This window comes from Protopterus annectens, chromosome 8.part0 (assembly GCF_019279795.1).
Source record: "Protopterus annectens isolate FY-2018-M chromosome 8.part0, PAN1.0, whole genome shotgun sequence".
NCBI classification, from domain to species: domain Eukaryota; kingdom Metazoa; phylum Chordata; order Ceratodontiformes; family Protopteridae; genus Protopterus; species Protopterus annectens.
Window position 1 is genome coordinate 1,916,320,696 of NC_056741.1, and position 11,488 is coordinate 1,916,332,183.

Consider the following 11,488-nt stretch of genomic DNA (forward strand, 5'->3'; position numbering starts at 1 on the left):
ATGGGATCAAAAGTATACATGTACTTCTCATAGATAATGACAGGCTGTTAGTTAAGAACTGCTTAGTAATCATCATGTGAACATTAACATTTGAAGGTCTGATTAGACATAACATAGTTACTATTGTGGACCTCTAAAAAGCTAAAAAATATAATTATCATTAAACATTTGCTTTTAAAATCCGTCTTACACCCATGGAGTCTAACATTCCTTGCTTGAATAGTCTAACCATCCAAACGAACACATATATCCAATACTCTGACAAAAAACAAAACAAAACAAAAAGTCTACTCTACTACAATGAAATATGATGCCATTAACAGTAAAATAAAGATGAACCTGTATCCTTTAAAGCATTGTTAATATATAATAGTAGAACAATTATTTCACATCCTAACTTGTTATTTAACATACACATTCTCCAATTTTATGTGTTCATTAAGGTGTTAAAGTAAGATATTCTTACATCTCTTGTTATTGCTCCTTATCTATGCATTGCTTTGAAATTCATCAGCTAATAGTATAAAATATGAAAGACTGCTGTACAACAATTTAAAATGTTTTGTGGTGTATCCCACCATAAGACCAATGTACTTTCAGACCCTTCTATTCCCTCTTCATAACTTTGTAAGATTATATTAAAAGTAAATGAATAGTTGTTCCACGATGTTTAAACAACATTTCATTGTTTGTTTATATTCAGTAGTTTATTACTGTAAATTAAAGCCTCCTATATTATTTCTGTCAAGTATATGCTTTATTGCTTCTTTTGCTTTATGTATGAGACTTTCAAGTGTATTGACAACATATTCATATCATGTATGTCAAGCCTCTAATAATGAAGCTCTAAACATTATATGTATGTATGTATGTGTGTGTATATGTATTTATATAATAATATATATATATATATATATATATATATATATATATATATATATATATATATATATATATATATATATATATATATATATATATATATATATATATATATATATATATATATATATATATATATATACACATATATATATATATGTGTGTGTGTGTGTGTGTGTGTGTATATATATATATATATATATATATATATATATATATATATATATATATATATTCATTTTTCATTGACAACTACTATCAAACTTCAAATGCTTGCTTTAAATTATATTTACTTATAAATGTATTCAAAGGTATTTCACAGTATATGTAGCATCATAATTGTTTCCCTTTTTCATTGCCATTTTGTATGTTTAACTATAGTCGCAGTGAAATTTGAGCAAATGCATATATAAAAGGTTTCACCTTTTATTTAAATTAAACTTGTAAAACTGCCTGTCAGAAACCCTGAATTGAACAGCTCTGTTCTTTTGCTTAGGTGGGAATTCCAACTGAACTCTAGCTGCTTACCAGAGAATAATTCATGTGTTTTAAATGAACTAAAAAAAGCTCAAGCTATGGAGATAGGGGCTTCATATCTAACTACCACAGAAGCCCCTCACATAGGGATAACTCATCAGTCACAACAATTCCATATCTTTCGTATGAACCTGAACATTTCATCTATGTATAGAGACTATCCCAAAACTATTTAAAACTTCACAATCTCTCCACTGTTAAACAACATCAAAACACACATCCCCCCTCTCCCCATTACTCTTTGCCCTGGCTATTGAGCCTCTTGCAAATTATGTTAGAAATAATGACAACATTAAAGGATATAAAGTGTGAGACAAATTATCCCCCAAGATACAACTGTTTGCTGATGACCTATTAATAACTTCTAATGATATTGAAAATTCAGTAGATCATCTATTACATAATTTAGACTTTTTTTGCAAATATCTCTAGTCTAAAATTTAATCACAACAAAACTCAGGCACTTCTAGTTAATAAAAATGTTACTATGAAACTTAGATCAAAAAGAGACATAAACTGGGAGGGTACACATTAAATATCAGGTATCATTATTGCATCTAATTATAAAAATCACTCACATTTAATCAGCAACAACTTATAAACTCAATTACTAGTCTAATAGACAGTTAAAACAGACTCTTCTTCACATTTGAAAACAGACTAACTTTAATCAAAATGATACTGCTAACTAAAATAATATTCATTGGCCAATCTCTAATAATTCCCCCACCTGTCAAAATTAAACAGAAAATTAATAACTTATTGCTCAACTTCCTTTGGTATCCAAAAAAAGACAAGACATTCTCTTCTTTGGCATACCACAATCTGGGATGAAGGAGGTATAAGGTTTCCAGATATTGATTTTTATTTAAACTCCACATTTATTAACATCGTGTTGCTTTGGAATAATACTTCTTGTACATCATATTGGAAATCACTACATGAAACCTTACTTCTTAATAGTAATAGGATATTGCTTGAACAATATACTCAAATACATACAAACATTTTTATATGGATTTTAAAAATATACATTCAAAGTAAAAGGTCAAAACTTGTTCTCACACCTCCTATAAACCAAATATTGCTGTTGTTTAAAAAGCTTATGTTCTCTAATCAATTAATTAAGAATTTATTAATAATTATGAATGTTTGATATCTTTTGATTCTCAGAAAATGTTAGAATTTAAGAAGGGAGACCTATTATACTGGGATCAATTTCTCTCAGCTAACAAAACAAGTTCTGCAGACTATTTGATCATTAGATATAGTTTTCAAAATTGCAATTGGCTGGACATCCAAACTTGTAAGGCTTTTATACATACTAACCTTGTACCCTCATTATAGGCATAGAATAAGAGTAACTTAATAATCCTGGATTTTATCTCAACATTTATTAATAGCTCACCCAAGAACACTTCATACATATCTGTTATTTATAAAATTCTCAGAAATTATTTTACCAAAACAGATGTTTCTTTTTGGAATTATTCAGGTTAAGTTAATAGACAAGTATTCCAAGAAAAAGATAAAAAACAGTTTACAGTCAGTGGAGGAATCTACATCTTCCCTGTTCCGACATGTATACACATGGAAATTTTTACATACATATTTTTTCACCGCACATAGACTAGCAATAATGTACAAGAAAGATGAAATGAAATGCTGGAGATGTGGACACCCTGATGCTGACTGAATACATATGGTTGTTAATTGCAAAATAATTTCCCCATTTTGGTTAGACTTTAAATATTTTTGTAAAGCTCTATGGAATGACAACTGTATAATTTCTGACTTCCTTATACTTTTCACTGTTCCTGTTCCTGAAGTCATTCCTAAAAAACAAACATTTTTACTATGGTCTGTCCTCTCTATAACAAGGAAAAGTGTTACTAAAAATTGGAAATCCCAATATACTCCTGTCTTTAAAGTTGAGTTTATTCATCTTGTGAAATTCATTTGTAAGAATGAGATTGCTACTATAAAAGCAAGGACTAATAACACAACTCATCATTTAATTGCTTGGACAAAATTGTCCACTCTGTTAGAGAAATATTAAGTGTTCTCCTATGTATAGGTTCATAGGTTCATAGGTAGGTACTAGGCTATCAGCCCAAGGGCCTAAGTAAGCCTAGCCAACAAAGTTCCCTGGCTTATGCCAACCCAAGAAAGTTAATTTCCTGTGCCCCTGTTGAGCAGAGCCACAGAAGTGATCCCCGGGGTGTATTTTCTATTTCCCATCCACTCATCAAGATTTTTCTTGAAGGGTGTTAATGAGGAGCTTTGCTTGACATAGATGGGTAGCTTGTTCCAGAGTATGGGAAGTCTCTGGGACAGGAATCTATCCCTCCAGCAAGTCCTGTTTATTGTGGTGACAAGGTTTAGGTCCCTAGAGAGTGTAGCTATGAGGGATTGGGATTTCTTTAGGTGTAGCATGTCCAACAGCTCTGGGTTTGACATAGCTTTATATGTTAAGCAGAGATCACCTCGGAGTAGACGATATGCTACAGAGTAAAGCTGGAGTTTTTTGAGATGATCAGTGTAGGGTATCTGTTTGAGGCCAGTAATCCTCTTTGTTCATAGTTCATAGTTCATAGTTTTAGTACTAAGCTAACTGCCCTTGTGAGCCATTTTAAGCCTAGCCAATTATCCCTTATGAGACTCAAACCCTGCACGTTGTGTTTGTAAGGCAAGCACCTTAGCCATTAAGCCACCCTCCCAACCCGTGAGGTACTTCTGTATATTATATTGCTTCTAATATAATATATTGTATATTGCTTGTTTAGTTGTTATGGACATTGTATATCGTTTATTTGTTTTTGTCTTGTTACTATACTGTTAAATTATTGTGTTATAAAATTAATAAAAACGTTTTGGAAAAACACATCCATAACAACTGCAATCACCCCTCCCCCAATCCAGCACATCATAAAATCATTCTATTAAATAGAACAATAACATGTTATCTAAATCTATGCACTGGGAAGACAGGTAGCTTTTAGGTTTTACTATTAGTTTTAGTGAAACAGCTTTTCTAATGTTACTGTGATTAATGATTACATTGAGTTGCTTCCACACTTAGTTGAAGATGTTTATCTGTCATTTATTTTAGTATACCATTTACGGAGCAGTTTTAATTTAACACTGTTAATGTCTTTTCCTGTTTATATCAAGAAAGTATGAGATTTCACTCATAGTGTGTGTTTCCTTTTAGTAAGTAACTGCAGTTTATATAAATTACACAACTTTAAACTCAGCTATGTCTTATAGTGCAGCTCTTTTCTACTTCAAATATAAAGTTTGCATCAGTTCCTCAGCAAGCAATTCTGTATGCAACCCTTCAGATCATATTCTAGTATAAATGCTGTATGCATCATTTAAGGGAAACTAATAATATTTTGTGATAACTTATTAAAAATGATTCTTAATTATCTGTAAATTAGACAAGCATGAGACAGGGGGAAAAAGGAATTCAATTACCTTACATTAATACACTGCTTGTTGATTTTCTGATTCCTGTTTATGTTATAGTTGACCATGTCATTTCATGTTTTGCTGGTAAATATATGCAAAGAAGTAAAACTAATCTTGTTTACATAAAAACTAAAAAAAAAAAAAAAACAACAACCAATGACATCTTATTTACTTTGTGAATAAAGTAAATGGAAAAGGAAAGCTCTTTATTTCCCCCTTAGTTTGTCTTTTTCTCATTTGTCTTATTTCCATTTGTCTCCATTTGTCTTTTTAAGGATATAATGGAACGGTCCATATCCTCTGTTCAAAAATGTTGTTAGTTTGTAGATATGACAATGCAAGGTCAAGCTCTTCGAAAAAATTTAACCCTGTTACAAAGGAAAATCTTCAGCCTGGCTGGGAACAGTAAATGTACTTTTATCTGCTTTTTATTAGGTTCTCTTATAATGGGAAGGAATTGTTTCCTTTTAGACATCACTGTTGCTGAACAGTCATTATCAAAATTAATAATATTTCTTTCTGCTTTAAGTGGCGACTTAGCCCAGGCAATTTTGAGTACCAATTCTTTATCCTGAGATTAAATAAATTTAACCATGATGTACCTCGGGAAAGTACTGGACTTTGATACAGGATTAACCAGAGATCTGTGTGTTGTCTCTATACCAAAAGAGACATCTTCAGGCAAGTCTAAAATTTTAAGAGCCAGGTAGACAAGAAATTAACCATATTGTTACTTTCTGTTCCTTCTGATAGACCAAAAATATGAATACTGCTCCTACAGGACCTCTTCTCAAGGTCATCTATTTTGGCAAGTAAAGTGTTGTTCTGTTTTAACAGGAATTCAGTATTATTCTCTCCTTCACTTAGTCTTCCTTCCATATCATTTAAGGAGTCTTCAATGCCAGAAATCTGTTTTTTTCTGTAACTGCAGAGCTTTATTAATTTGTTCCATTTGTTTGGAACAGTTTTTCCTTAAAGTCATCTATTTTGGTGCCCAGTCTATTTTCAAAGACAATTCCTGAATATTGGTCAGTAAAGACTGAAGCTCTTTCTGAACACAGAGTCTTGAGATGCTGCCTTTATATTATTCATGGTGCTGTAGGATACAGTGAAGAAAATTTCTCTCACAGATTTTGACAGGAAAATAGTTGAATTTTAAGAAACCTTTTTGATATAATACTTTAGGACACCAACATTTATTGTAATTCACTTAACTGAGTTGTTTAAGATTATTTAGAAATAAAATTTCTTGTCAGAAATATATGTAGTAGCAGAGCAGAAGAAATGTGCTGCTATCCTAGTATCATCCTGACCATGCCCCCCTCTGCTGTTCTTCTTGACCTCTCTAACACTTCTGATATGGTCTCTCACAATAAGCCATTAAATGTACTTACCAAACTAAAGTTAAGCCAGTCTACTCTGTCCTGGTTCAGAGACTATCTAAAAGGCCATCATCAAGCAGTAAATTGGCAAAACCTTTTTTTCTTTACTACCTATCAACTTAGGAGTTACCCAAGGTTCTATCCTAGGTCCCCTCCTATTTACTCTCTTTACTAATAATCCTACCTCAACCCTTTATGCATCTATTGTACAGTCAACTAATGATTCTACACTGATATGTGCAGCTTCTTCTCTGCAACATCTACAATCAATAACTCAACAATCTTTCACTGCAGTAGAAGCTTGGCTAACTAATTCTCAACTTATTTTGAACCCCAACAAAACCAAGCTTATGCTTTTCTACCCTACTAGAAACTATATTTCCCCCCTCCGTCAGCATTTCATCACTAAATAACACCATTATATTTCCTGTACAACACACAAATCTTTTAGGTGTAGAAATCTACAGTAGTATGACATTTGAGATCAATATTGCCCAAACCATTAAGAAAGTCTGCAAAAAACTAGGTACACTTTATAGAAATAAATATTTCAGTAATAAAACAAAAACCACTAGAGCTAGAAAACATCTTATCTCAGCACTTCTCTATGCTTCACCAATTCTCACGAACCTTAGGAAATCAGATTTAGACAGATTAGAATCCTGCTATAACAAAATTGCAAAATTTGCAAATGATGCTAGCTCTAGGACACATCATTGCATTGCCCTCAAACAATTGAATTGGCTACAACTCCTTCAACTAATAACTTATCAACAACTGTGCTTGGCACATAAGATTCTACACAGACCTGAAAAAACACCAGCACTTCAAAACTTATTAACTCCTTATTCTAACAAATCAAATGTGTACTTTGTTTGAGTAGAAAATCCCTGTTAAAGGTTACCAAAGCTAACAATAAATCAGGCAACTCCCTTTTCTCAAGCTACAGAGCTAAAATATGGAATAGCTTACCATCGGAAATAACATCTATTACCAATTTATCTCACTTCAAAATAACTCTTAAGTCTCACTTAACCAGTACATGGCTATGCTCCTGTACAAATCATGGATAAGTAAAAAATTCCAATGTAATGCCCTATAAACTCTAAACACTCTTTCTTTAAATAATGCTAGTTCCTCACATAAATCAGATCACATCCCACCTTTCAACATGCTTCTATGCATGCTTATTACAATCTAAAGCATGTATTCAGAGACTAGTAAAACCATTCTCCTTAAGTTGTAGGTATGTTTCAACATCTATACTCTACTGTATCTCCTCCTACTATAGGCTATCAGTCAGTCTAGTATATCTATAAAAATTGCTCACCCACCTATTGTTACTTATAATACCTGGTTTACATTCTGTAATATACTCACTTTCCTGATAGATTTCTTCATGTTGTTTTTTTTAAAGAATAATTCTCTCTTTTCCTGTACTAGACTATGTAAAAATGTCATTAATAAGAATATTTTACATGAATGTATTTTTATCTAATGTTATATGTTTAGCATAAATGTCAAGTTATGCACATGTAAACCTTGTATTTCTAATTATAATCATTGTTATATGCTAAATGTGGAGCTTTTCTCACCGGGCTTCCACTGAAAAAGCCAGTTAGACTTTCCCGGTAATCAAATTTAGAATGAATAAAAACAGGGGGAATGCAAACTTCTCGCTGTCCCTGATTTTACAGAATGTCCCTCATTTTACCTTATAATTTTGCCAGTCCCTGGTAAAAACATTGATTTTCTGGTAAATCATTCAGGATTGCAAATGCTCAGCAATGCCAGACATTAGAGTTTCATTTTTCTTATCTTCTCAAAAATTCACATTGATGCAAAATGTGTTATTCTATTAACCTTTTAAGTGAAGTAAATGTTATTTTTACAAAGTGTTCCTGATTTTGAGTATTCATTCTGCCATTATTTTTGGCTTTGCCCAGAATTCTTTTTTTTAAACGCCTTTATTAAGTTATCATTTGAGACACAGGCAAACATACATTAACAGAAAAGAAAACAGACCATTTTAACATTTTTCCATTTAAATACAATATGCATCACACATATTTTCTTTGCTACTATCAGTCCAGCATTAAAAACTTTGCTGAATTCCTGCCTTCCCTTAAACCTCAGCTCTCTTCCTCTTTCTGAACATTATTATGCATGTATCATTTCCCACAATTACCATTTACCTTTTTGCTCCTTCCCTTTTCTAAATAACCCTTTCCTGGTTATTTTATCTCTTTTTTAATATTCAATACCTCAAATGCAGTTGGTGTAGACTTTGATTTCCATTTTCTAGTAATTGTTTTTTTTTGGTAGCCACTAGAAATAAACTGAACAAGGCCTTACTATATCCAGGCGATTCAGATCCTGCATCCCAACTCAAAATAACAATTTCCTTACTTACAGCAATTTGCTCACCCAATATTTCTAATAGAGTACTCTGTAGGGAATGCAAAAAATCTGCCAACTTATTACACCCCCAAAACATATGTTCCCAGTTACCTCTTTCTTCTCTATCACACCTCCAGCATTAGCTATCTACCTGAGAAAACAATTCTTAGAAGTCTGCTTGGGGTATAAAAATACCTATGCAAACACTTCCAAAGATCCTAAACCTTCTGGACTTGGTTGCATACTTGGGTTGTTTTCTTGTAAATTGCTTTTCCAGTCTCTCTTTCCAATCTTTCCTAACCTCCTCTGATTGATTGTTATAGTTATTATGCAATCTACTATGAAAAGCGCTTCTTTTCTAAATTTAACTAAAAATTCCACCATAGCAGGCCTTTCTTTTAGAATCCTCCCATCCCTGTCTCTTTGCCTGTACTCTGAGATCAAGCCCTGGAAGGTAACACAGTCTCTAGCCTGCAATCCAAATGTCTTCTTGGCCTTATCTCATTCTATTACCTTTCCTGCTTGAATTATTTGCTCCCAAAATCTTGGTTCCTTTACCAGGTTTCTCCAGGAAATTCCAGCCCCTCTTGCTTATTTTATGTACCCCTGATTGCACTCATCCCTATTGCCAAAACCTCCTTTCTTCATTTTCATATTGGCTTAGCTCTTGGAATACTTTCTGCTGCTTTATGAATATAAAATAGCACACTGCTACAGTCATCCCTCTCCACAAAGGAGGAGTGACTACAGACCCTGGGAACTATCACCCCATTAGCTTGATGAGTCTGCTATGCAAAGCTATGGACTGCATCATCATGAACCTAATAAACAAGGATATATGGAATTTCCAAACTCTGGATCCCACACAGTTTGATTTTGTGAAGTGTAGATCATGCCTGCTCAACTTGGTTGACTTCTTTGAGTCAGTCACCAGAGCTGTGGGTGACAGCAAGGTGGTTCATATAGCCTACCTTGATCTGGCCAAGGCCTTTGACACCATTGCCCACTCAGGAATCATAGAAAAAACACACTAAGCTAGGCATCAACCCCTATATTACTAGGTGGGTTGCAAATTGGCTCATAGATAGAACCCACAGTGTGGAAGTAGCTGACTCCAAGTCAAACTGCCGACCAGTCATGAGTGGAGTCCCACAGGGTTCAGTCCTGGGTCCTCTCCTGTTTGGTATCTACTTCTCTGAAGTCCAGACTAACACAAAAGGACTCTGGATGATAAAGTTTGCAGACAATTGCAAGTTGGGAGCTATTATTAATTCCCCAAGTGATGTTGACATCCTACAGAAAGGCCTCACTGAGACTAATGCTGGTGTCAGAACCATGGCCTTAAACTCAAGCCAAAAAATGTGTCGTCATCCTCCTTGGGAAAAAAACAGTTCCCATGAATGCCAACATCGATGGTAGTCCACTGAACACAGAAGGCATTATAAGATGTCTGGGAACACAGGTTGACAGCAACCTCTCTTTTGACCACCATATTGCCACTGTGGTCAGAAAGTCCTTCTATGTGGCGCATCTCATTACTAAGGGTTTTGCATCCGGGAAGAAAGAGGTCATTGTCTCACTCTACTCTTCCCTCATTAGGCCAATCATGGAATACAATGCTCCATTTGGCATGTACCTCACTAGACACCTGCAACAACTGGAGAGGCCGCAAAAGTACCTCACAAAGAGGATCCTAAGCCTTAAACACTTGTCCTGTATGGACAGACTCAAAAAAACTCCAACTATTCTCTGTCTCATATCGCCTACTTAAAGGCAATCTCTGCTTGAATTACAAAGCCATGTCTGATCCAGCTCTGTTAGAAATGCTACATCTAAAGAAATCCCAATACCTCCGCACCATACGCTTCAGGTACCTCAACCTCATTACCACAATCAATAGAATGAGCTGAAGGGACAGGTTCATAACCCAGAGACTGCCCATGCTATGGAATAGACTTCCCATACATTTCAAACAGAGCACCTCACTGGCCCTCTTCAAGACAAATCTTGATGAGTGGATAGGAAATAGAAAATTCAACCCGGGGATCACTCCAGTGGCTCTAATCGACAGAGGCACTGGGAACTAAGGTCAGGTGGCATGATGCCAGGGTAATCCTATATTACAGGCTTGTAAAGGCTCCAGAACCATTAGCCTAGTACACACCTATGAACCTATGATCCTATAATACATGATCAATGCAGTGCTTATTAAAATTGAAGGCACTGGATATGTAATATTTTTGGTTTTAAGTGTTTATATGTGATTTTTTTATGGTTGTATTGCAATTCAATGTGTTTTCTATTCTATAGTACTATATGGTAGCCAGGTACTTTTATGAATAAATTGACTGTTTATTTAGTTGTAGTTCAGTCTTTGAACCACAAGATGGTGGTGTTTCTAAAGATTTGCTTCAGTGATGGAATTTCCTTTTGAGTCACATGATTTAATGGAGGGTTATTTAAACTGTGTTCTTTGCTTTGTTCTTGTTGTCTTAAAAAGTCTGTTTTAATAAATACGGACAAAAGCGCTTACAGCATTTAAAATTTAGTGTCTGATTCTTGATTTATCTTCCGTTTCTTCCTAGTACTTGTATTACTAGTTTTTGTGGGTTTTTGGCTTTCATTCATTATAGCAGAATATAATAGAATATTCAGTATGGTTGTTATTATTCTCCTTAAGAATCTGCATCCAAAATCCTACTCTCTCTATTTCTTGAACTTCCCCCTTACTTCATCATTCCTTTCCACTTTGAAATATAACTTTCTGGTTCTGTTACGTATATGAGCCTTAACTGTGTAGCTCTAAAATAACC